The sequence below is a fragment of the Lithobates pipiens genome, unplaced genomic scaffold (assembly GCF_037356315.1).
Source record: "Lithobates pipiens isolate NorthernLeopardFrog02 unplaced genomic scaffold, aLitPip1_a1.2 Scaffold_1, whole genome shotgun sequence".
NCBI classification, from domain to species: Eukaryota; Metazoa; Chordata; class Amphibia; order Anura; family Ranidae; genus Lithobates; species Lithobates pipiens.
In genome coordinates this window covers 86,157,857-86,179,142 of record NW_027507685.1, presented here as the reverse complement: position 1 = coordinate 86,179,142, position 21,286 = coordinate 86,157,857, and the positions used below count along the sequence as shown (strand labels likewise).

The following is a 21,286-nucleotide window of genomic DNA, read 5'->3' as shown; positions in this document are numbered from 1 at the left end:
AGCCTACGGCACCTGGTATTCCCAGGCTGTCTCCCATCCAGGTACTAACCAGGCCCATCGCTACTTAGCCTTAAAGATCAGATGAGATTGGGCTCTTTCAGGGTGATTTGGCCGTAGGCACTCTCTTTTGGCACTCTGAAGCCTCTTGACAAAGGCCAAGATGGTCACTTTGGGAAACAAGCTAAAAAAAAACAGGTCAAAGCCAACAACATAAAAAGAAGCCTACGGCATCCGGTATTCCCAGGCGATCTCCCAATCAAGACACTAACCAGGCCAGATCCTTCTATGGCACCTGGTCTTCCCAGAGAGTCTCCCATCCAGTTACTAACCAGGCCTGACGCTGCTTAGCCTCTGAAATCAGATGAGATCGGGTGCTTTCAGGGTGATGTGGCCATAAGCGTTCTCTTCAAGACACGCCCAACCCTCTTGACAAACGCCAAGATGGTCGCCTTGAGAAACAAGCGAAAAAAACAGGTCAAAGCCAACAACATAAAAAGAAGCCTACGGGCTTACAGCGGACCTTAAAAAATGGGACCCACTAGCTCTGTCATGGTTCGGATGCTGTAATGTGTTGAAGATTAATGCGATGCCACGACTTCTGTATCTACTTCAAGCCTTACCTATCAAAATACCCCAGACTTTCTTTCATGCGGTTTGCTCGATCTTTATCAAGTTCCTCTGGCGCGGCAAACATACGTGTATTGGTAGTGCAATGCTATTGCGACCAAAATTGCGGGGAGATATTGGCTTCCCAGACCCTGCTCTATATTACACAGCGACGCACATGACACGGGTTGTTGACTGGTGCCGGCATGGGGAACTGAAGCTATGGGTCAAGCTAGAGCAGGAGATGGCGCGGGTTCCACTGGCTGGTCTGCCTTGGACGGGGAGGCCATTGGAGCCCTATTTCTTGGACCCACGGGCTGGATTCCCACGGGGACCATACTGCTAGAGCAAGTACCTGTTGCATTGGATAGCTGGAGAGCTAGACAGCTCATCCATTTCCTCGGATCACTACCTAACCATTCATTCTTCTCTAGACAATTCCACCCTTTCGAGGAACTTTGCCTGGATGATGGCCCAATTCGTGGTTCCCTCTCTAGGTCCTACCAAATCCTGACAGATGCACAATCCTCCACGGATCCGCCCTTCCTAGCTAAATGGGAAAGGGACTTACAAACTACATTCTCCAAACCACAGAAGGACAGAATACTCTTTTTTGCCCATAAGTCGTCACTCTGCAGTAAATATCAGGAGATCTCAAATAAGCTGATCACACGCTGGTATCGTACACCGGTGGTGTTGGCCAAAATATTCCCCGGTCAATCTGACCGCTGCTGGCGCTGTGAGCAACAGGCTGGCACCATTCTCCACATTTTCTGGGAATGCCCTAAATTACAAACATTCTGGCAGCCTGTCCTGAGACTCATCCACAAGTTCACAGACATTTCCTTAGTCAATGGTCCCGCAGCAGTTCTTCTCAATCTAACTCCTATGTCGAGAAAGCGTTATCATAAGTCCTCACTTAAACATCTCCTCAATGCAGCTAGGGCCTGCATCCCAAGTCAGTGGAAACAGCAATCTGCTCCAATAGTGACCCAGTGGTTCGCAAGGGTAAATGATATTGAACGAATGGAAGACCTGACTGCCACAATGAGGGCTATAAAGGAGGAGCATGGCAACAGATGGTTCTACTGGACCCAGTTTCACTTTTCGGAAGCTCATGGTGATCATTGGAGATCGCTGTTCCAAACGTTGGACAGCTGATGAGCTGGTGAGCCGAGGGCGTCTCTTGCTCCCTGGGAGGGGACCCCTTGCTCCCTGGGAGGGGACCCCACCCTATCCACTCTACCCACGACACCCCCTTACCCCTTCTTTTCCTTTTCTGCCATTTCCTTCCCCAATCTTCTCTTTCCCCTTCTCCCTCCTTTCAGTTCTACTATTTCCCTTCTTAACTCAAAAAAGGGAAAAGAAAATGGTATGTTCCGACCCCATTTGACTACTACACAATACTTTTACCCTATCTATGGATATCTAAACTCTTCGAGGGTAGCAGGGCTAGTATCAATAATATTTTAAGTGGTAGAGGATCCCAACGAGATGGAGCTTTAATCTCATCTTGATATGACCGCAAAGCTGTACACGTGCTATTCTCCTGAGACTTCTTACCATTGGCTCTGATATCCATGCAATATGATCGTTTGTTTGTAACTATTTGTATCACACATTCTGTGAAGTTGCCTTTGCACTGTATGTCGCATACTACTAAATAAATAAAAAATTAAAAAAAAAAAGAGGCCTATGACACCTGGTATTCCCAGACGTTCTCCCATCCAGGTACTAACCATGCCCGACACTGTTTACCCTCCAAGATCAGACAAGATTGGGCGCTTTCAGGGTGATGTGGCCGTAAGTGATCTCTTTGGGCACTCTCAACCCTCTTGTTAAACGCCAAGATGGTCACCTTGGGAAACAAGCGAAAATAAACAGGTCAACGCCAACAACATAAAAAGAAGCCTACAGCACCTAGTATTCCCAGGTGGTCTCCAATCCAGGTACTAGCAAGGCCCAACCCTGTTTAGCTTCTGAGATCAGAGGAGATTGGGCGCTTTCAGGGTTATGTGCCCATAAGCAATCTCTTTGGGCATTCTCAACCCTCTTGACAAATGCCAAGATACTCACCTTGAGATACAAGCGAAAAAAAACAGGTCAATGTCAACAACATAAAAAGAAGAATATGACACCTGGTATTCCAACGCCATCTCCCATCCAGGTACTAACTAGGCCCAACCCTTCTTAGCCTCAGAGAAGAGAAGAGATAGGGCTCTTTCAGGGTGATGCTGCTGTAAGCGATCTTTTTGGGCACTCTCAACCCTCTTGACAAATGCCAAGATGGTCACCTTGGGAAACAAGCGAAAAAAAAAAAAACCGAATCAACGCCAACAACATAAAAAGAAGCCTACAATAACTGGTATTCCCAGGTGGTCTCCCATCCAGGTACTAACCAGGCCCGACTTTTCTTAGCCTCCAAGATCAGACGAGATTGGGTGCTTTCAGAGTGATGTGGCCATAGGCAATCTCTTCAGGCACTCTCAACCCTCTTGACAAACACCAAGATGGTCACTTTGGGAAACAAGCGAAAAAAAAACAGGGCAACGGCAACAACATAAAAAGAAGTCTACGACACCTGGTATTCCCAGGCGGTCTCCCATCCAGGTACTAACAAGGCCCGACTCTTCTTAGCCTCCAACATCAAACAAGATCGGGTGCTTTCAGGGTGATGTGCCCGTAGGCAATCTCTTCAGGCACTTTCAACCCTCTTGACAAACGCCAAGATGGTCACCTTGGGAAACAAGCAAAAAAAAATAAGTCGGAAGCTAGAGACAATACGCCCCGAGTCCTCAATTTAATCCATGCGGCGCATGTACAGGGAAGGCCCTTGCTTATGTTGTCAACGGACGCGGAGAAGGCCTTTGACAGGGTGGCCTGGCACTTTAAGCAGGCCACCCTGGAACATATAGGTCTTGGCCCCAACATGATGAGCTGGGTACTGTCGCTTTACTCCATGCCGTCGGCAGCGGTACGGGTGAACGAGTGGTGCTCGGACTCTTTCCCCATCACTAATGTGACGAGGCAGGGGTGCCCTCTGTCTCCCCTAATTTTTATTCTGAAACTGGAACCACTTATGTGTCACGTTCGGAATGACCCGAATATTACTGGCATATCCAAACCCTCGGCACACCACAAAATTGCAGCGTACGCTGACGATCTAATTTTTTTTCGTCTCCAATCTACACATTTCGCTTCCCAATATACTTGCGTCTCTCCGGCGATACGGCAGCCTATCAAACTATAAAATCAATTGCGCCAAGTCGGCTGTATTGAATATATCGGTCCCGGATGGTGAGGCCAAGAGGCTCCCCTCCGCTTTTCCATTCTACTGGGCTGAAAAATCTATACATTACCTGGGAGTTGACATCGCAGCGGATTTAAAGCAATTGTACCCGCTTAATTTTGTCCCTCTTCTGAATAGACTGAAATATGATTTGGGAAACTGGCATGCTTTAACACTGACCTGGTTCGGGCGCTGTAATGCTTTCAAAATGACGGCACTCCCGCGGATCTTATACTTGTTCCAGACATTACTGATCCGGTTACCCCTAATTTTTTTCAGACAACTGCAAGTGCTGCTCCGGGACTTTATTTGGGCGCGCAAACCGCCCAGAGCCCATTTGCAATTGCTTGCCAGACCAAAGGACGAGGGGGGTCTGGGTCTCCCAGATCTGAGACAATACTACAGTGGGACTCTGCTAGCGAGAGTCATTGATTGGCATTGTAATGGCCCAAACAAGCAGTGGGTGGAGATGGAGATTGAGGATGGATCCATTCCCTTATTGACCTCCCCGTGGCTCCTGTCCTCCCTACCAAAAGACCTCAGAGATCACCCCGTAATGGGAGGTACGTTGGCTGTTGTGCGGAGGTTGTTCTGCTGCACACACATTGCTCCCCTGCCGTCACCAATGACTCCGGTTATAGGTAATCCAGACTTCCCACCAGGATTTACCAACAAAAACTGCGACAGTTGACAGTGGTGGGGAAACAGCGTCTGGGAGAGGTGTGGCCCTTGGGAGGGCTCCCGACCACGCAAACTGTCGCCAAGCTTTCTGACCCTCCGCTTGACTTGTTTAGTGCTTATCAACTTCGTCACTTTCTTCTGGCCATACAAAGGGCCCCCTACACTCCTAGAGACCTGACGCCCTATGAATCCATCTGTCGCAAAAGGGAACCTGTGCGACACACCCTCTCCCTCCTGTACAACCTATTGAGTAGTCAGGAGGAGTCGACCCCACCATTTAGCCACAAATGAGAGAGGGACTTAGGCATCACATTTACCCCACAACAGATAGGGAAGATCCTGACCTTAGTACATAAGGCTTCCATCGCAAACCAATATCAAGAATCAGGATACAAGATAGTCTCACGCTGGTATAGAGTCCCATACCTTCTGAATAAAATGAATAGCTCGATCCCGGATGTTTGTTGAAGGTGCAATTCAGATACCGGCACCATGGGACACATTTTCTGGGCATGCCCGGCCTTGAGGAACTTTTGGGTGGAGGTGACCGGGATGATAAAGACTCTCACAAATGTAAATATCGCAGACAACCCAGCAGTGTGCCTTCTACACTTGACCGAACAGCCTGTTCGAAAATACAAAAAAACCCTCACGATGCAACTCCTGAACGCGGCCCGGGCCTGCATTCCCGCACTGTGGAGGCAGCCTCAGCCTCCATCCAAGGTGCTGTGGTATTCCAAAGTCAATCATATTCTCCGGATGGAAGAATTGACCGCCACCCTTCACAACACTGAAGAGGCATTTAGTGTTACATGGAGGCCCTGAAGGTATTTTACTGGTACTCAAGACTACATTCCGGAGCAGCACCCTGTCCCAGAAAATGACTGAACATCTAACGTTTACCTACGTAGGCCATGTCTGCCCTGGGTGGCATCCCCCCCCCCCTCCTCTCTCTCCGTCTTTGCACTCTCTTCTCCCCTGTCCTCCCTTTTGACTATGCCTTGTCTCCTTACTAGCCTTCGGGACCCAGAAGAACCCCAGGGTTCTGGACACGACCGGCTCATATTTTACTCTGGTTCAAATAGGTCATGATAAGCTGGCTCGCTGTGGTCCCAGTTGTTCTCCATGATTACATTTGTCCGAACGGAGCTACACTAGTTACACTGTACTACATGCCGGAGGTGGGGTTTCTCTCTTTTCTGCATGAAACTATAGGACTCCCCTCTGAGAACCCAGAGTTATTTGGCTGCCTATTTTTTGTTACCATGTAATTGTGATCCTGGGTCATGCTGTATGGTTGACTGTTATATTTATGTTGTTCTACTTATACTTAATAAAAGAATTAACAAAAAAATAAATAAGTCAATGCCAACAGCTTAAAACTAAAGCCTATGGCATTGAGAAATCCCAGGTGGTGTCCCATCCAGGTACTAACCAGGTCCCAACCCTGCTTAGCCTCTGAGATCAAATGAGATTGGGCTCTTTCAGGGTGATGCGGCCATAGTAGATTTTTTCAGGCACGCTCAACCCTCTTGACAAACGCCAAGATGGTCACCTTGGGAAACAAACAAAAAAAACAAGTCAACGCCAACAACATAAAAAGAAGCCTGCGGCATCTGGAAAACCCAGGCGGTCTCCCATCCAGATACAAACCAGGCCCAACCCTGCTTAGCCTCTGAGACCAGACGAGATTGGGCGCTTTCAGGGTGTTGTGCCCGTAGGCAATTTCTTTGTGCACTCTCAACCCTCTTGACAAATGCCAAGATGGTCACCTTGGGAAACAAGGGAAAAAAACAGGTCAACGCCGACAACGTAATGAGAAGCCTACGGCACCTGGTATTCCCAGGCTGTCTCCCATCCAGGCACTAACCAGGCCCATCGCTGCTTAGCCTCCGAGATCAGATGAGATTGGGCTCTTTCAGGGTGATTTGGCTGTAGGCACTCTCTTTGGGCACTCTTAAGCCTCTTGACAAAGGCCAAGATGGTCACCTTGGGAAACAAGATAAAAATAACAGGTCAAAGCCAACAACATAAAAAGAATCCTATGGCATCTGGTATTCCCAGGCGATCTCCCAATCAAGACACTAAGCAGGCCAGATCCTTCTATGGCACCTGGTCTTCCTAGGCAGTCTCCCATCCAGGTACTAACTAGACCTGACGCTGCTTAGCCTCTGAAATCAGACGAGCTCGGGTGCTTTCAGGGTGATGTGGCCGTAAACGTTCTCTTCAAGACACGCCCAACCCTCTTGACAAACGCCAAGATGGTCGCCTTGAGAAACAAACAAAAAAAACAGATCAAAGCCAACAACATAAAAAGAAGCCTATGGCACCTGGTATACCCAGGCGTTCTCCCATCCAGGTACTAACCAGGCCCGACACTGTTTAGCCTCGGAGATCAGATGAGAATGGGCGCTTTCAGGGTGATGGGGCCGTAGGTGATCTCTTCGGGCACTCTCAACCCTCTTGACAAACGCTAAGATGGTCACATTGGGAAACAAGTGAAAAGAAAAACAAATCAAGGCCAACAACATAAAAAGAAGCCTACGGCACCTGTTATTCCCAGACGTTCTCCCATCCTGGTACTAACCAGGCCTGACACTGCTTAGCCTCCGAGTTCAGACAAGATCGGGTGCTTTCAGGGTGATTGGGCCATAGGTGATCTCTTTGGGCACTCTCAACCCTCTTTTTAAACGCCAAGATGGTCACCTTGGGAAACAAGCGAAAATAAACAGGTCAACGCCAACAACATAAAAAGAAGCCTACGGCACCTGGTATTCACAGATGGTCTCCCATCCAGGTACTAACCAGGCCCGACACTGTTTAGCCTCCGAGATCAGATGAGATTGGGCGCTTTCAGGGTGATGGGGCCGTAGGTGATCTCTTCGGGCACTCTCAACCCTCTTGACAAACGCTAAGATGGTCACATTGGGAAACAAGTGAAAAGAAAAACAGGTCAAGGCCAACAACATAAAAAGAAGCCTACGGCACCTGTTATTCCCAGATGTTCTCCCATCCTGGTACTAACCAGGCCTGACACTGCTTAGCCTCCGAGATCAGACAAGATCAGGTGCTTTCAGGGTGATGGGGCCATAGGTGATCTCTTTGGGCACTCTCAACCCTCTTGTTAAACGCCAAGATGATCACCTTGGGAAACAAGCGAAAATAAACAGGTCAACGCCACCAACATAAAAAGAAGCCTACGGCACCTCGTATTCACAGATGGTCTCCCATACAGGTATTAACCAGGCCGTACACTTTTAGGCCTCCGAGATCAGATGAGATTGTGCGCTTTCAGGGTGTTGTGCCCGTAGGCAATTTCTTTGTGCACTCTCAACCCTCTTGACAAATGCCAAGATGGTCACCTTGGGAAACAAGGGAAAAAAAACAGGTCAACGCCGACAACATAATGAGAAGCCTACGGCACCTGGTATTCCCAGGCTGTCTCCCATCCAAGTACTAACCAGGCCCATCGCTGCTTAACCTCCGAGATCAGATGAGATTGGGCTCTTTCAGGGTGATGGGGCCATAGGCACTCTCTTTGGGCACTCTCAACCCTCTTGACAAATGCCAAGATGGTCATCTTGGGAAACAAGTGAAAAAAAACAGGTCAACACCAACAACATAGACCCTGGCGGTCTCCCATCTGACCCAGACCCTGCTTAGCCTCTGAGATCGGGCGCTTTCAGGGTGATGTGACCTTAGGCGAACGCTTCGGGACATACTCAAAACTCTTGACTGATGCTAAAATGATCACCTTGGGAAACAAGCGAAAGAAAAAAAGGTCAAAGCCAACAATAAAAAAAGATTCCTAGAGCACCTGTAATTAGATACTATCCAGGCCGGACCCTGCTTAGCCTCTGAGATCAGATGAGATCGGGCGCTTTCAGGGTGATGTGGCCGTAGGAGATTTCTTTGGGCTCTCTCAGCCCTCTTGACAAATGCCAGGATGATCACCTTTGGAAACCAGCGGAAAAAAAAAACATGTCAATGCCAACAACATAAAAAGAAGCCTACGGCACCTGGTATTCCCAGTTGGTCTCCCATCCAGTTACTAATCAGGCCCGACAATGCTTAGCCTCCGAGATCAGACAAGATCAGGCACTTTCAAGGTGATGGGGCCATATGCGATCTCTTCGGGCACTCTCAACCATCTTGACAAACGCCAACATGGTCATCTTGGGAAACAAGTGAAAAAAAACAAGTCATTGCCAACATTGGAGGCTAAGCAGGGTTGGGCAATCAGTTTCCTTGCCTGAAATAGGCATCTCAGAACTGCCATCTGGCTGCTTCCCGGGTTTCCAACTCCTTCAACTAATCCCAGGAGACAAAACTTTGCCTCCATCCTGGTGGAGGTTACAAACACCCGATCAATGGTTTCTTTCACCTCCGTCCAGTAGCGGATCAATTTCGGGCATCTCCAAAACATGTGCATCGTGTCTCCCCCCATGTTCCCGCACCGGGGGCAACTTGCGTCCGGCCGTTCGGCCAAATTGAAAAAGTTTACGAGGAGCATAATAGGTTTTATATAATAAGAACAGATGTGACATCCTCTGTGAGGAGAGCCACAATTCACCACAGGCAGGATTCCTGTGGCCAATTATAGCTCAGGGGAGTTTAGTACACACCCCACACTATATAAGGCCGCCGCAACGGTGGTCAGGGAAAGAGGACGATAGGCAGGGACAGTGTCTTTACTGCTTGGGAACCTAGCACTGTTACAGTGGGTGTTATGTGCCTCCTGCACAGTACACACCTGAAGCTACCCTTTATTACTTTTGTTCAATTTCTGCAATACATGCATCTGCAGTGCAGAAGTTAGAGTGGGTGTTGTGTGCCTCCTGCACAGTATACACCTTATTGCTGGTGTTCTGGTTCTGTAATACAGGAACCTTGCACTGTTACAGTGCTAGGGTGTACAGAGAAGCTGGTATATATAGAAGACTACAGCATACAGAAGAAAGGCTAGTGAATACAGAATACAGACTCGTGTATGTAGATAGGCTTGAGTATACAGAGATGCTAGAGTAAACAGTGAGGCTGGGGTACGCAGAGAGGCTAGTTTAAAGAGAGGCTAGTATATATAAAGATGTTAGTGTATATAGAGAGGTTAGTGTATAGAGAGAGTCGAGTGTATGCAGAAAGGACAGTGCATATAGAGAAGCTAGTGTATACAGAAGACAGGCTTGGGTATACATCAAAGCTGACAGTGTATACAGAAGACTGGGTAGAGTATACAGAGAGTCTAGTGGGTACAGAAGACAGGCTGGTGTATTCTAGATAGTTTTTACAGTCTAGTGTATACAGAAGACAGGCTGTGGTATACAGAGGGTTTAGTGTATTCAGAGAGTCTAGTGTATACAGTCGGTGAGTGTATACATAATACTGGCTAGATGACGGGCTAGTGTATTCAGAACATAGGCTAGTGTATATCGAAGACAGGCTATTGTATGCAGAAGACCGTAAGCATGTTGGTGTATATAGAGAGGCTAGTGAATTTAGAGGGTAGGCTAAGTGATAACAGAAGACAATCTGGGCTATACAGAGACATTTCATCATTTCATCTAGCTCACATCTCTAATGGAGTTTGTCTCATTGCCAGGTTATGCCTTTTCATTCTTATGCTAAATATAGATTATACTCACTACAAGATTTTAATCATCCATATCAAGCATGCAATAAAACTATCATACATCAAAATAAACCATGTACTCTTTTGCTCTATTTTGCAAATTTGTAATTCTCCACATCAACTGTCACATTAAGTATGCGACAGTCCTGACACACCATCCTGACTTATTTTGCTTTATTTCTTATTAGAAATAGAGAGTACTATCTCAAAATCCAGTTAAATCTAATGCAAAATGTTCACAAAACCATCCATTTGCTACCAGACATGCTGCACATACTAAGAGTAATGTAGCTATCGCTCGCTAACGATGTAAACGGTTTTATTGCTTTTCTGACATTAACCGAGTATCTCTGACATTAACTGAGTATCTCTCTGCACTATGATCTTAATAATAATAATAGGATTGTGTAATGCAAATATCAACTAGTCTAATATAAGCTTTCTCATTGGTACCGGCATATCCTTTAAATTTAGACTAACGCAACTATTTCTCGGCCATTTTTAAGCTAAGCTTTCAATCTCTTACCGTTGAACAGCGATACTTCCTCCCTGCAATATTAAGCCATTTAAATGTCCTATTGGTCGCCTATATTATACAACTCTCTGAAAAGCATATATGTAGAGAATAAAACTAGTCTGACATCTTAATAAAACAGTTTTATTGTTCAACCAGTATCAGCTGTCATGACATAAGCAAATAAACATTTCCACTGTTTGACTCTATTTTCTGTATTTAGTTATTTTTTTCCACCTTAACTGTCATAGTTAAAACACAGTGACAAAACATTTTTTTTTACCGCAGCAAAATGTGAGAAAAGCAGTGTAAGCCGTCTTTCTGCCATATGCTTCAGAAAAATTAATGTACCGCTTTTAAATCCATATCAATTCCACATAACCGTGAACCGTCTTACAATTTTAACATTTACTGATAGCAATTACTGATATTACATTATGACTATACCAGTGGAAAAGGACCGCGTAATGGAACTGTGAAATTAATCATAATCTCAGAGTTAACTTAACTGATAAATTTACGATTTACTCAACGATTTAAACTTAGATTTCTTCAAGCTAAGTCTATTTAATCTTAAATAATTTATACTATATTCTACTCTTCTCTTGACTGATGCTAAAATGATCACCTTGGGAAACAAGGGAAAAAAAACAGGTCAACGCCGACAACATAATGAGAAGCCTACGGCACCTGTTATTCCCAGGCTGTCTCCCATCCAGGTACTAACCAGGCCCATCGCTGCTTAGCCTCCGAGATCAGATGAGATTTGGCTCTTTCAGGGTGATTTGGCCGTAGGCACTCTCTTTGGGCACTCTGAAGCCTCTTGACAAAGGCCAAGATGGTCACCTTGGGAAATAAGCTAAAAAAAAAAATGTCAAAGCCAACAACATAAAAAGAAGCCTACGGCATCCGGTATTCCCAGGCGATCTCCCAATCAAGACACTAACCAGGCCAGATCCTTCTATGGCACTTGGTTTTCCCAGACAGTCTCCCATCCAGGTACTAACCAGGCCTGACGCTGCTTAGCCTCTGAAATCAGAAAAGATCGGGTGCTTTCAGGGTGATGTGGCCGTAAGCATTCTCTTCAAGACACGCCCAACCCTCTTGACAAACGCAAAGATGGTCGCTTTGAGAAACAAGCGAAAAAAACAGGTCAAAGCCAACAACATAAAAGAAGTCTATGGCACCTGGTATTCCCAGCCGGTCTCCCATCCAGGTACTAACCAGGCCCGACACTGTTTAGCCTCTGAGATCAGACGAGATTGGGCGCTTTCTGGGTGATGGGGCCGTAGGTGATCTCTTCGGGCACTCTCAACCCTCTTGACAAACACCAAGATGGTCACCTTGGGAAACATGTGAAAAAAAAAACAGGTCAAGGCCAACAACATAAAAAGAAGCCTACAGCACCTAGTATTCCCAGGTGGTCTCCAATCCAGGTACTAGCAAGACCCAACAATGTTCAGCCTCTGAGATCAGAGGAGATCGGGCGCTTTCAGGCTTATGTGCCCATAGGCAATCTCTGTGGGCACTCTCAACCCTCTTGACAAATGCCAAGATAGTCACCTTGGGAAACAAGCAAAAAAAAAACAGGTCAATGTCAACAACATAAAAAGAAGACTACGGCACCTGGTATTCCAAAGCCATCTCCCATCCAGGGACTAACTAGGCTCAACCCTTCTTAGCCTCAGAGATGAGAAGAGATAGGGCTCTTTCAGGGTGATGCTGCTGTAAGCGAACTCTTTGGGCACTCTCAACCCTCTTGACAAATGCCAAGATGGTCACCTTGGGAAACAAGCGAAAAAAAAAAACGAATCAACGCCAACAACATAAAAAGAAGCCTACAATAACTGGTATTCCCAGGTGGTCTCCCATCCAGGCACTAAGCAGGCCTGACTCTTCTCAGCCTCCAAGATCAGACGAGATGGGGTGCTTTCAGAGTGATGTGGCCATAGGCAATCTCTTCAGGCACTCTCAACCCACTTGACAAACACCAAGATGGTCACCTTGGGAAACAAGCGAAAAAAAAATAGGTCAACGCCAACAACATAAAAAGAAGCCTACGACACCTGGTATTCCCAGGCAGTCTCCCATCCAGGTGCTAACAAGGCCCGACTCTTCTTAGCCGACAACATCAAGCGAGATTGGGTGCTTTCAGGGTGATGTGCCAGTAGGCAATCTCTTCAGGCACTTTCAACCTTCTTGACAAACGCCAAGATGGTCACCTTGGGAAACAAGCAAAAAAAAATAAGTCAATGCCAAGAACTTAAAAAAAAAAGCCTATGGCATCGAGAAATCCCAGGCGGTCTCCCATCCAGGTACTAACCAGGTCCCAACCCTGCTTAGCCTCTGAGATCAAATGAGATTGGGCTCTTTCAGGGTGATGCGGCCATAGTAGATTTTTTCAGGCACGCCCAACCCTCTTGACAAACGCCAAGATGGTCACATTGGGAAACAAACAAAAAAAACAAGTCAACGCCAACAACATTAAGAGAAGCCTACAGCACCTAGTATTCCCAGGCGGTCTCCCATCCAGGTATTAACAAGGTGCGACCCTTTCTAGCCTCTGAGATCAGAGGAGATTGGGCGCTTTCAGGGTGAGGTGCCCATAGGCAATCTCTTTGGGCACTCTCATACCTCTTGAATAATGCCAAGATAGTCACCCTGGGAAACAAGCGAAAAAAAACAGGTCAACGCCAACAACATAAAAATAAGAATACGGCACCTGGTATTCCAAGGCCGTCTCCCATACAAGTACTAACTAGGCCCAACCCTTCTTAGCCTCAGAGATCAGAAGAGATAGGGTGCTTTCAGTGTGATGCGGCTGTAAGCGATCTCCTTAGGCATTCTCAACCCTCTTGACAAATGCCAAGATGATCACTTTGGGAAACAAGCGAAAAAAACAGGTCAACACCAACAACATAAAAAGAAGCCTGCGGCATCTGGAAAACCCAGGCGGTCTCCCATCCAGGTACAAACCAGGCCCAACCCTGCTTAGCCTCTGAGACCAGACGATATTGGGCGCTTTCAGGGTGTTGTGCCCGTAGGCAGTTTCTTTGTGCACTCTCAACCCTCTTGACAAATGCCAAGATGGTCACCTTGGGAAACAAGGGAAAAAAAACAGGTCAACGCCGACAACATAATGAGAAGCCTACGACACCTGGTATTCCTAGGCTGTCTCCCATCCAGGTACTAACCAGGCCCATCGCTGCTTACCCTCCGAGATCAGATGAGATTTGGCTCTTTCAGGGTGATTTGGCCGTAGGCACTCTCTTTGGGCACTCTGAAGCCTCTTGACAAAGGCCAAGATGGTCACCTTGGGAAACAAGCTAAAAAAAAAAAATGTCAAAGCCAACAACATAAAAAGAAGCCTACGGCATCCGGTATTCCCAGGCGATCTCCCAATCAAGACACTAACCAGGCCAGATCCTTCTATGGCACCTGGTCTTCCCAGACAGTCTCCCATCCAGGTACTAACCAGGCCTGACGCTGCTTAGCCTCTGAAATCAGAAAAGATCGGGTACTTTCAGGGTGATGTGGCCGCAAGCATTCTCTTCAAGACACGCCCAACCCTCTTGACAAACGCAAAGATGGTCGCCTTGAGAAACAAGCGAAAAAAACAGGTCAAAGCCAACAACATAAAAGAAACCTATGGCACCTGGTATTCCCAGCCGGTCTCCCATCCAGGTACTAACCAGGCCCGACACTGTTTAGCCTCCGAGATCAGACGAGATTGGGCGCTTTCTGGGTGATGGGGCCGTAGGTGATCTCTTTGGGCACTCTCAACCCTCTTGACAAACGCCAAGATGGTCACCTTGGGAAACAAGTGAAAAAAAAACAGGTCAAGGCCAACAACATAAAAAGAAGCCTACAGCACCTAGTATTCCCAGGTGGTCTCCAATCCAGGTACTAGCAAGGCCCAACCCTGTTTAGCCTCTGAGATCAGAGGAGATCGGGCGCTTTCAGGGTTATGTGCCCATAGGCAATCTCTTTGGGCACTCTCAACCCTCTTGACAAATGCCAATATAGTCACCTTGAGATACAAGCGAAAAAAAAAACAGGTCAATGTTAACAACATAAAAAGAAGAATACGCTGAGCCGAGCTTTCTGACCCTCCGCTTGACTTGTTTAGTGCTTATCAACTTCGTCACTTTCTTCTGGCCATACAAAGAGCCCCCTACACTCCTAGAGACCTGACACCCTATGAATCCATCTGTCACAAAAGGGACAGGGTGTGTCTGTCGCACAGACACAACCTCTCCCTCCTGTACAACCTATTGAGTAGTCAGGAGGAGGAGTCGACCCCACTATTTATCCACAAATGGGAGAGGGACTTAGGCATCACATTTACCCCACAACAGATAGGGAAGATCCTGACCTTAGTACATAAAGCTTCCATCGCAAACCAATATCAAGAATTGTGATACAAGATAGTCTCACGCTGGTATAGAGTCCCATACCTTCTGAATAAAATGAGTAGATCGATCCCGGATGTTTGTTGGAGGTGCAATTCAGATACGGGGACCATGGGACACATTTTCTGGGCATGCCCGGCCTTGAGGAACTTTTGGGTGGGGGTGACCGGGACGATAAATACTCTCACAAATGTAAATATCGCAGACAACCCAGCAGCGTGCCTTCTACACTTGACCGAACAGCCTGTTCGAAAATACAAAAAAAACCTCACAATGCAACTCCTGAACGCCGCCCGGGCCTCCATTCCCACACTGTGGAGGCAGCCTCAGCCCCCATCCAAAGTGCTGTGGTATTCCAAAGTCAATCATATTCTCCGGATGGAAGAATTGACCGCCACCCTTCACAACACTGAGGAGGCATTTAGTGTCACATGGAGGCCCTGGAGGTATTTTACTGGTACTCGAGACTACATTCGGGAGGTGAGCAGCGCCCCTGTCCCAGAAAACGTCTGAACATCTAACGTTTACCTACGTAGGCCATGTCTGCCCTGGGTGGCATTCCCCCCCTCCCTTTTTGTCTTTATTTTTCATTTTTTCCCCGCCGCCATCCCCCCCTCCTCTCTCTCCGTCTTTGCACTCTCTTCTCCCCCCGTCCTCCCTTTTGACTATGCCTTGTCTCCTTACTAGCCTTTGGGACCCAGAAGAACCCCAGGGTTCTGGACACGACCGGCTCATATTTTACTCTGGTTCACATAGGTCATGATAAGCTGGCTCGCTGTGGTCCCAGTTGTTCTCCATGATTACATTTGTCCGAACGGAGCTGCACTAGTTATACTGTACTACATGTCGGAGGTGGGGTTTCTCTCTTTTTTGCATGAAACTGTAGGACTCCCCTCTGAGAACCTGAGTTATTTGGCTGCCTATTTTTTGTTACCATGTAATTGTGACCCTGGGTCATGCTGTATGGTTGACTGTTATATTTATGTTGTTCTACTTATACTTAATAAAAGAATAAAAAAATAAAAAAAAATAAGTCAATGCCAACAACTTAAAGAAAAAGCCTATGGCATCGAGAAATCCCAGGCGGTCTCCCATCCAGGTACTAACCAGGTCCCTACCCTGCTTACCCTCTGAGATCAAGTGAGATTTGGCTCTTTCAGGGTGATGCAGCCATAGTAGATTTTTTCAGGCACGCTCAACCCTCTTGACAAACGCCAAGATGGTCACCTTGGGAAACAAACAAAAAAAACAAGTCAACGCCAACAACATAAAAAGAAGCCTACAGCACCTAGTATTCCCATGCGGTCTCCCATCCAGGTATTAACAAGGCGCGACCCTTTCTAGCCTCTGAGATCAGCGGAGATTGGGCGCTTTCAGGGTGATGTGCCCATAGGCAATCTCTTTGGGTACTCTCATCCATCTAGAAAAATGCCAAGATAGTCACCCTGGGAAACAAGCGGAAAAAAACAGGTCAACGCTAACAACATAAAAAGAAGAATACGGCACCTGGTATTCCAAGGCCGTCTCCCATTCAAGTCCTAACTAGGCCCAACCCTTCTTAGCCTCTGAGATCAGAAGAGATAGGGTGCTTTCAGGGTGATGCGGCTTTAAGCGATCTCTTTAGGCACTCTCAACCCTCTTGACAAATGCCAAGATGATCACTTTGGAAAACAAGCGAAAAAAACAGGTCAACGCCAACAACATAAAAAGAAGCCTGCGGCATCTGGAAAACCCAGGCGGTCTCCCATCCAGGTACAAACCAGGCCCAACCCTGCTTAGCCTCTGAGACCAAACGAGATTGGGCTCTTTCAGGGTGTTGTGCCCGTAGGCAATTTCTTTGTGCACTCTCAACCCTCTTGACACATGCCAAGATGGTCACCTTGGGAAACAAGGGAAAAAAACAGGTCAACGCCGACAACATAATGAGAAGCCTACGGCACCTGGTATTCCCAGGCTGTCTCCCATCCAGGTACTAACCAGGCCCATCGCTGCTTAGCCTCCGAGATCAGATGAGATTGGGCTCTTTCAGGGTGATTTGGCCGTAGGCACTCTCTTTGGGCACTCTGAAGCCTCTTGACAAAGGCCAAGATGGTCACCTTGGGAAAAAAGCTAAAAAAAACAGGTCAAAGCAAACAACATAAAAAGAAGCCTACGGCATCCAGTATTCCCAGGCGATCTCCCAATCAAGACACTAACCAGACCAGATCCTTCTACGGCACCTGGTCTTCCCAGGCAGTCTCCCATCCAGGTACTAACCAGACCTGACGCTGCTTAGCTTCTGAAATCAGACGAGATTGGGTGCTTTGAGGTTGATGTAGCCGTAAGCGTTCTCTTCAAGACACGCCCAACCCTCTTGACAAACGCCAAGATGGTCGCCTTGAGAAACAAGCGAAAAAAACTGGTCAAAGCCAACAACATAAAAAGAAGCCTATGGGCTTACAGCGGACCTTAAAAGATGGGACCCACTAGCTCTGTCATGTTTCTGACGCTGTAATGTGTTGAATATGAACGCGATGCCACGACTTCTGTATCTACTACAAGCCTTACCTATCAAAATACCCCAGACTTTCTTTCATGCGGTTCGCTCAATCTTTATCAAGTTCCTCTGGCGCGGCAAACATACGTGTTTTGGTAGGGCAATGCTATTGCGACCGAAATTGCGGGGAGGTATTGGCTTCCCGAACCCTGCTCTATATTACACAGCGACGCACATGACACGGGTGGTTGACTGGTGCCGGCATGGGGAACTGAAGCTATGGGTTAAGCTAGAGCAGGAGATGGCGCGGGTTCCACTGGCTGGTCTGCCTTGGACGGGAAGGCCATTGGAGCCCTGTGTAACTACTCATCCGTTAATTGGCCCCTCGCTCGCCGAGATGGATAGTTTTTTTCACCTTTCCCACCTGACTTACTTCCCTTCTCCTATGACCCCAATTATTGGACATCCTAGATTCCCTCTGGGCCTGTCTGACCAGGCCTTTACCAGGCAAGCCCCGAAAGGGCTTCTGAGAGCAGCCCTATTTCTTGGACCCACGGGCTGGATTCCCACAGGGACCATACTGCTAGAGCAAGTACCTGTTGCATTGGATAGCTGGATAGCTAGACAGCTCATCCATTTCCTCGGATCACTACCTAACCATTCGTTCTTCTCTAGACAATTCCACCCCTTTGAGGAACTTTGCCTGGATGATGGCCCAATTCGTGGTTCCCTCTCTAGGTCCTACCAAATCCTAACAGACGCACAATCCTCCACGGATCCGCCCTTCCTAGCTAAATGGAAAAGGGACTTACAAACTACATTCTCCAAACCACAGAAGGACAGAATACTCTTTTTTGCCCATAAGTCGTCACTCTGCAGTAAATATCAGGAGATCTCATATAAGCTGATCACACGCTGGTATCGTACACCGGTGGTGTTGGCCAAAATATTCCCCGGTCAATCTGACCGCTGCTGGCGCTGTGAGCAACAGGCTGGCACCATTCTCCACATTTTCTGGGAATGCCCTAAATTACAAACATTCTGGCAGCCTGTCCTGAGACTCATCCGAAAGTTCACAGACATTTCCTTAGTCAATGGTCCCGCAGCAGTTCTTCTCAATCTAACTCCTATGTCGAGAAAGCGTTATCATAAGTCCTCACTTAAACATCTCCTCAATGCAGCTAGGGCCTGCATCCCAAGTCAGTGGAAACAGCAATCTGCTCCAATGGTGACCCAGTGGTTCGCAAGGGTAAATTATATTGAACGAATGGAAGACCTGACTGCCACAATGAGGGATAAAACGGAGGAGCATGGGAACAGATGGTTCTACTGGACCCAGTTTCGCTTTTTGGATGAATACCTCCGCGAGACATAGTAAGCTCATGGTGATCGTTGGAGATCGCTGTTCCAAACGTTGGACAGCTGATGAGCTGGTGAGCCGAGGGCGTCTCTTGCTCCCTGGGAGGGGACCCCACCCTATCCACTCTACCCACGACACCCTCTTACCCCTTCTTTTCCTTTTCTGCCATTTCCTTCCCCAATCTTCTCTTTCCCCTTCTCCCTCCTTTCAGTTCTACTATTTCCCTTCTTAACTCAAAAAAGGGAAAAGAAAATGGTATGTTCCGACCCCATTTGACTACTACACAATACTCTTTGTATCTTTTCGGGCACTCTCAACCCTCTTGACAAGCGCCAAGATGGTCACCTTGGGAAACAAGTGAAAAAAAAAACAGGTCAAGGCCAACAACATAAAAAGAAGCCTACAGCACCTAGTATTCCCAGGTGGTCTCCAATCCAGGTACTAGCAAGGCCCAACCCTGTTTAGCTTCTGAGATCAGAGGAGATCAGGCGCTTTCAGGGTTATGTGCCCATAGGCAATCTCTTTGGGCATTCTCAACCCTCTTGACAAATGCCAAGATAGTCACCTTGAGATACAAGCGAAAAAAAACAGGTCAATGTCAACAACATAAAAAGAAGACTACGGCACCTGGTATTCCAAAGCCATCTCCCATCCAGGTACTAACTAGGCCCAACCCTTCTTAGCCTCAGAGAAGAGAAGAGATAGGGCTCTTTCAGGGTGATGCTGCTGTAAGCGATCTCTTTGGGCTCTCTCAACCCTCTTGACAAATGCCAAGATGGTCACCTTGGGAAACAAGTGAAAAAACAAAACAAGGCTTCTCTTAATGTTGTTGGCGTTGACTTGTTTTTTTTGTTTGTTTCCCAAGGTGAACATCTTGGCGTTTGTCAAGAGGGTTGAGTGTGCCTGAAAAATCTCAGAGGCTAAGCAGGGTTGGGCCTGGTTTGTACCTGGATGGGAGACCGCCTGGGTTTTCCAGATGCAGGCTTCTTTTTATGTTGTTGGTGTTGACCTGTTTTTTTCGCTTGTTTCCCAAAGTGATCATCTCATCTGATCTCTGAGGCTAAGAAGGGTTGGGCCTAGTTAGTACTTGTATGGGAGACGGCCTTGGAATACCAGGTGCCGTATTCTTCTTTTTATGTTGTTGATCTCAGAGGCTAGAAAGGGTCGCGCCTTGTTAATACCTGGATGGGAGACTGCCTGGGAATACTAGGTGCTGTAGGCTTCTCTTAATGTTGTTGGCGTTGACTTGTTTTTTTTGCTTGTTTCCCAAGGACCATCTTGGCGTTTGTCAAGAGGGTTGAGCGTGCCTGAAAAAATCTACTATGGCCGCATCACCCTGAAAGAGCCAAATCTCATTTGATCTCAGAGGCTAAGCAGGGTTGGGACCTGGTTAGTACCTGGATGGGAGACCGCCTGGGATTTCTCGATGCCATAGGCTTTTTTTTTAAGTTCTTGGCATTGACTTATTTGTTTTTGCTTGTTTCCCAATCTTGGCGTTTGTCAAGAGGGTTGAAAGTGCCTGAAGAGATTGCCTACGGGCACATCACCCTGAAAGCACCCAATCTTGTTTGATGTTGTCGGCTAAGAAGAGTCGGGCCTTGTTAGTACCTGGATGGGAGACCGCCTGGGAATACCAGGTGTCGTAGGCTTCTTTTTATGTTGTTGGCGTTGACCTGTTTTTTTTTCCGCTTGTTTCCCAAGGTGACCATCTTGGTGTTTGTCAAGAGGGTTGAGAGTGCCTGAAGAGATTGCCTATGGCCACATCACTCTGAAAGCACCCAATCTCGTCTGATCTTGGAGGCTAAGAAGAGTCAGGCCTGCTTAGTACCTGGATGGGAGACCTCCTGGGAATACCAGTTATTGTAGGCTTCTTTTTATGTTGTTGGCGTTGATTCGTTTTTTTTTTTCCGCTTGTTTCCCAAGGTGACCATCTTGGCATTTGTCAAGAGGGTTGAGAGTGCCTAAAGAGATCGCTTACAGCAGCATCACCCTGAAAGAGCCCTATCTCTTCTCATCTCTGAGGCTAAGAAGGGTTGGGCCTAGTTAGTCCCTGGATGGGAGATGGCTTTGGAATACCAGGTGCCGTAGTCTTCTTTTTATGTTGTTGACATTGACCTGTTTTTTTTTTGCTTGTTTCCCAAGGTGACTATCTTGGCATTTGTCAAGAGGGTTGAGAGTGCCCAAAGAGATTGCCTATGGGCACATAAGAAGCGAAAAAAGGGAAAAAAACTGCGCTACGGAATACAAATGGTATTGAACGGAAGCTGCAATTCAAAATGTACACCAAAAATACACCAAACAGAAATAGAAGAAAGAAAG

General features: G+C 47.1%; 19 pseudogenes; 1 reads left to right on the top strand and 18 right to left on the bottom strand.

The window, feature by feature from the left end:
- On the bottom strand, nt 1-119 carry LOC143989959 (5S ribosomal RNA; annotated as a pseudogene).
- A 161-nt stretch (nt 120-280) lies between these two features.
- Nucleotides 281-399, bottom strand: LOC143989255 (5S ribosomal RNA; annotated as a pseudogene).
- Nucleotides 400-2,514: 2,115 nt separating this feature from the next.
- LOC143989243 (5S ribosomal RNA) lies at nt 2,515-2,633 on the bottom strand (annotated as a pseudogene).
- Nucleotides 2,634-2,956: 323 nt separating this feature from the next.
- LOC143989372 (5S ribosomal RNA) lies at nt 2,957-3,075 on the bottom strand (annotated as a pseudogene).
- Nucleotides 3,076-3,175: 100 nt separating this feature from the next.
- Nucleotides 3,176-3,294, bottom strand: LOC143989302 (5S ribosomal RNA; annotated as a pseudogene).
- A 3,103-nt stretch (nt 3,295-6,397) lies between these two features.
- Nucleotides 6,398-6,516, bottom strand: LOC143989006 (5S ribosomal RNA; annotated as a pseudogene).
- A 598-nt stretch (nt 6,517-7,114) lies between these two features.
- On the bottom strand, nt 7,115-7,233 carry LOC143989918 (5S ribosomal RNA; annotated as a pseudogene).
- Nucleotides 7,234-7,332: 99 nt separating this feature from the next.
- On the bottom strand, nt 7,333-7,451 carry LOC143989327 (5S ribosomal RNA; annotated as a pseudogene).
- A 101-nt stretch (nt 7,452-7,552) lies between these two features.
- LOC143989048 (5S ribosomal RNA) lies at nt 7,553-7,671 on the bottom strand (annotated as a pseudogene).
- Nucleotides 7,672-7,988: 317 nt separating this feature from the next.
- Nucleotides 7,989-8,107, bottom strand: LOC143989393 (5S ribosomal RNA; annotated as a pseudogene).
- Nucleotides 8,108-8,583: 476 nt separating this feature from the next.
- Nucleotides 8,584-8,702, bottom strand: LOC143989133 (5S ribosomal RNA; annotated as a pseudogene).
- A 2,695-nt stretch (nt 8,703-11,397) lies between these two features.
- On the bottom strand, nt 11,398-11,516 carry LOC143989943 (5S ribosomal RNA; annotated as a pseudogene).
- Nucleotides 11,517-11,894: 378 nt separating this feature from the next.
- Nucleotides 11,895-12,013, bottom strand: LOC143989298 (5S ribosomal RNA; annotated as a pseudogene).
- A 1,851-nt stretch (nt 12,014-13,864) lies between these two features.
- On the bottom strand, nt 13,865-13,983 carry LOC143989125 (5S ribosomal RNA; annotated as a pseudogene).
- Nucleotides 13,984-14,362: 379 nt separating this feature from the next.
- LOC143989724 (5S ribosomal RNA) lies at nt 14,363-14,481 on the bottom strand (annotated as a pseudogene).
- Nucleotides 14,482-14,581: 100 nt separating this feature from the next.
- LOC143989101 (5S ribosomal RNA) lies at nt 14,582-14,700 on the bottom strand (annotated as a pseudogene).
- Nucleotides 14,701-17,059: 2,359 nt separating this feature from the next.
- On the bottom strand, nt 17,060-17,178 carry LOC143989334 (5S ribosomal RNA; annotated as a pseudogene).
- Nucleotides 17,179-19,364: 2,186 nt separating this feature from the next.
- LOC143989443 (5S ribosomal RNA) lies at nt 19,365-19,483 on the bottom strand (annotated as a pseudogene).
- Nucleotides 19,484-20,717: 1,234 nt separating this feature from the next.
- On the top strand, nt 20,718-20,836 carry LOC143989800 (5S ribosomal RNA; annotated as a pseudogene).
- Nucleotides 20,837-21,286: the final 450 nt, after the last annotated feature.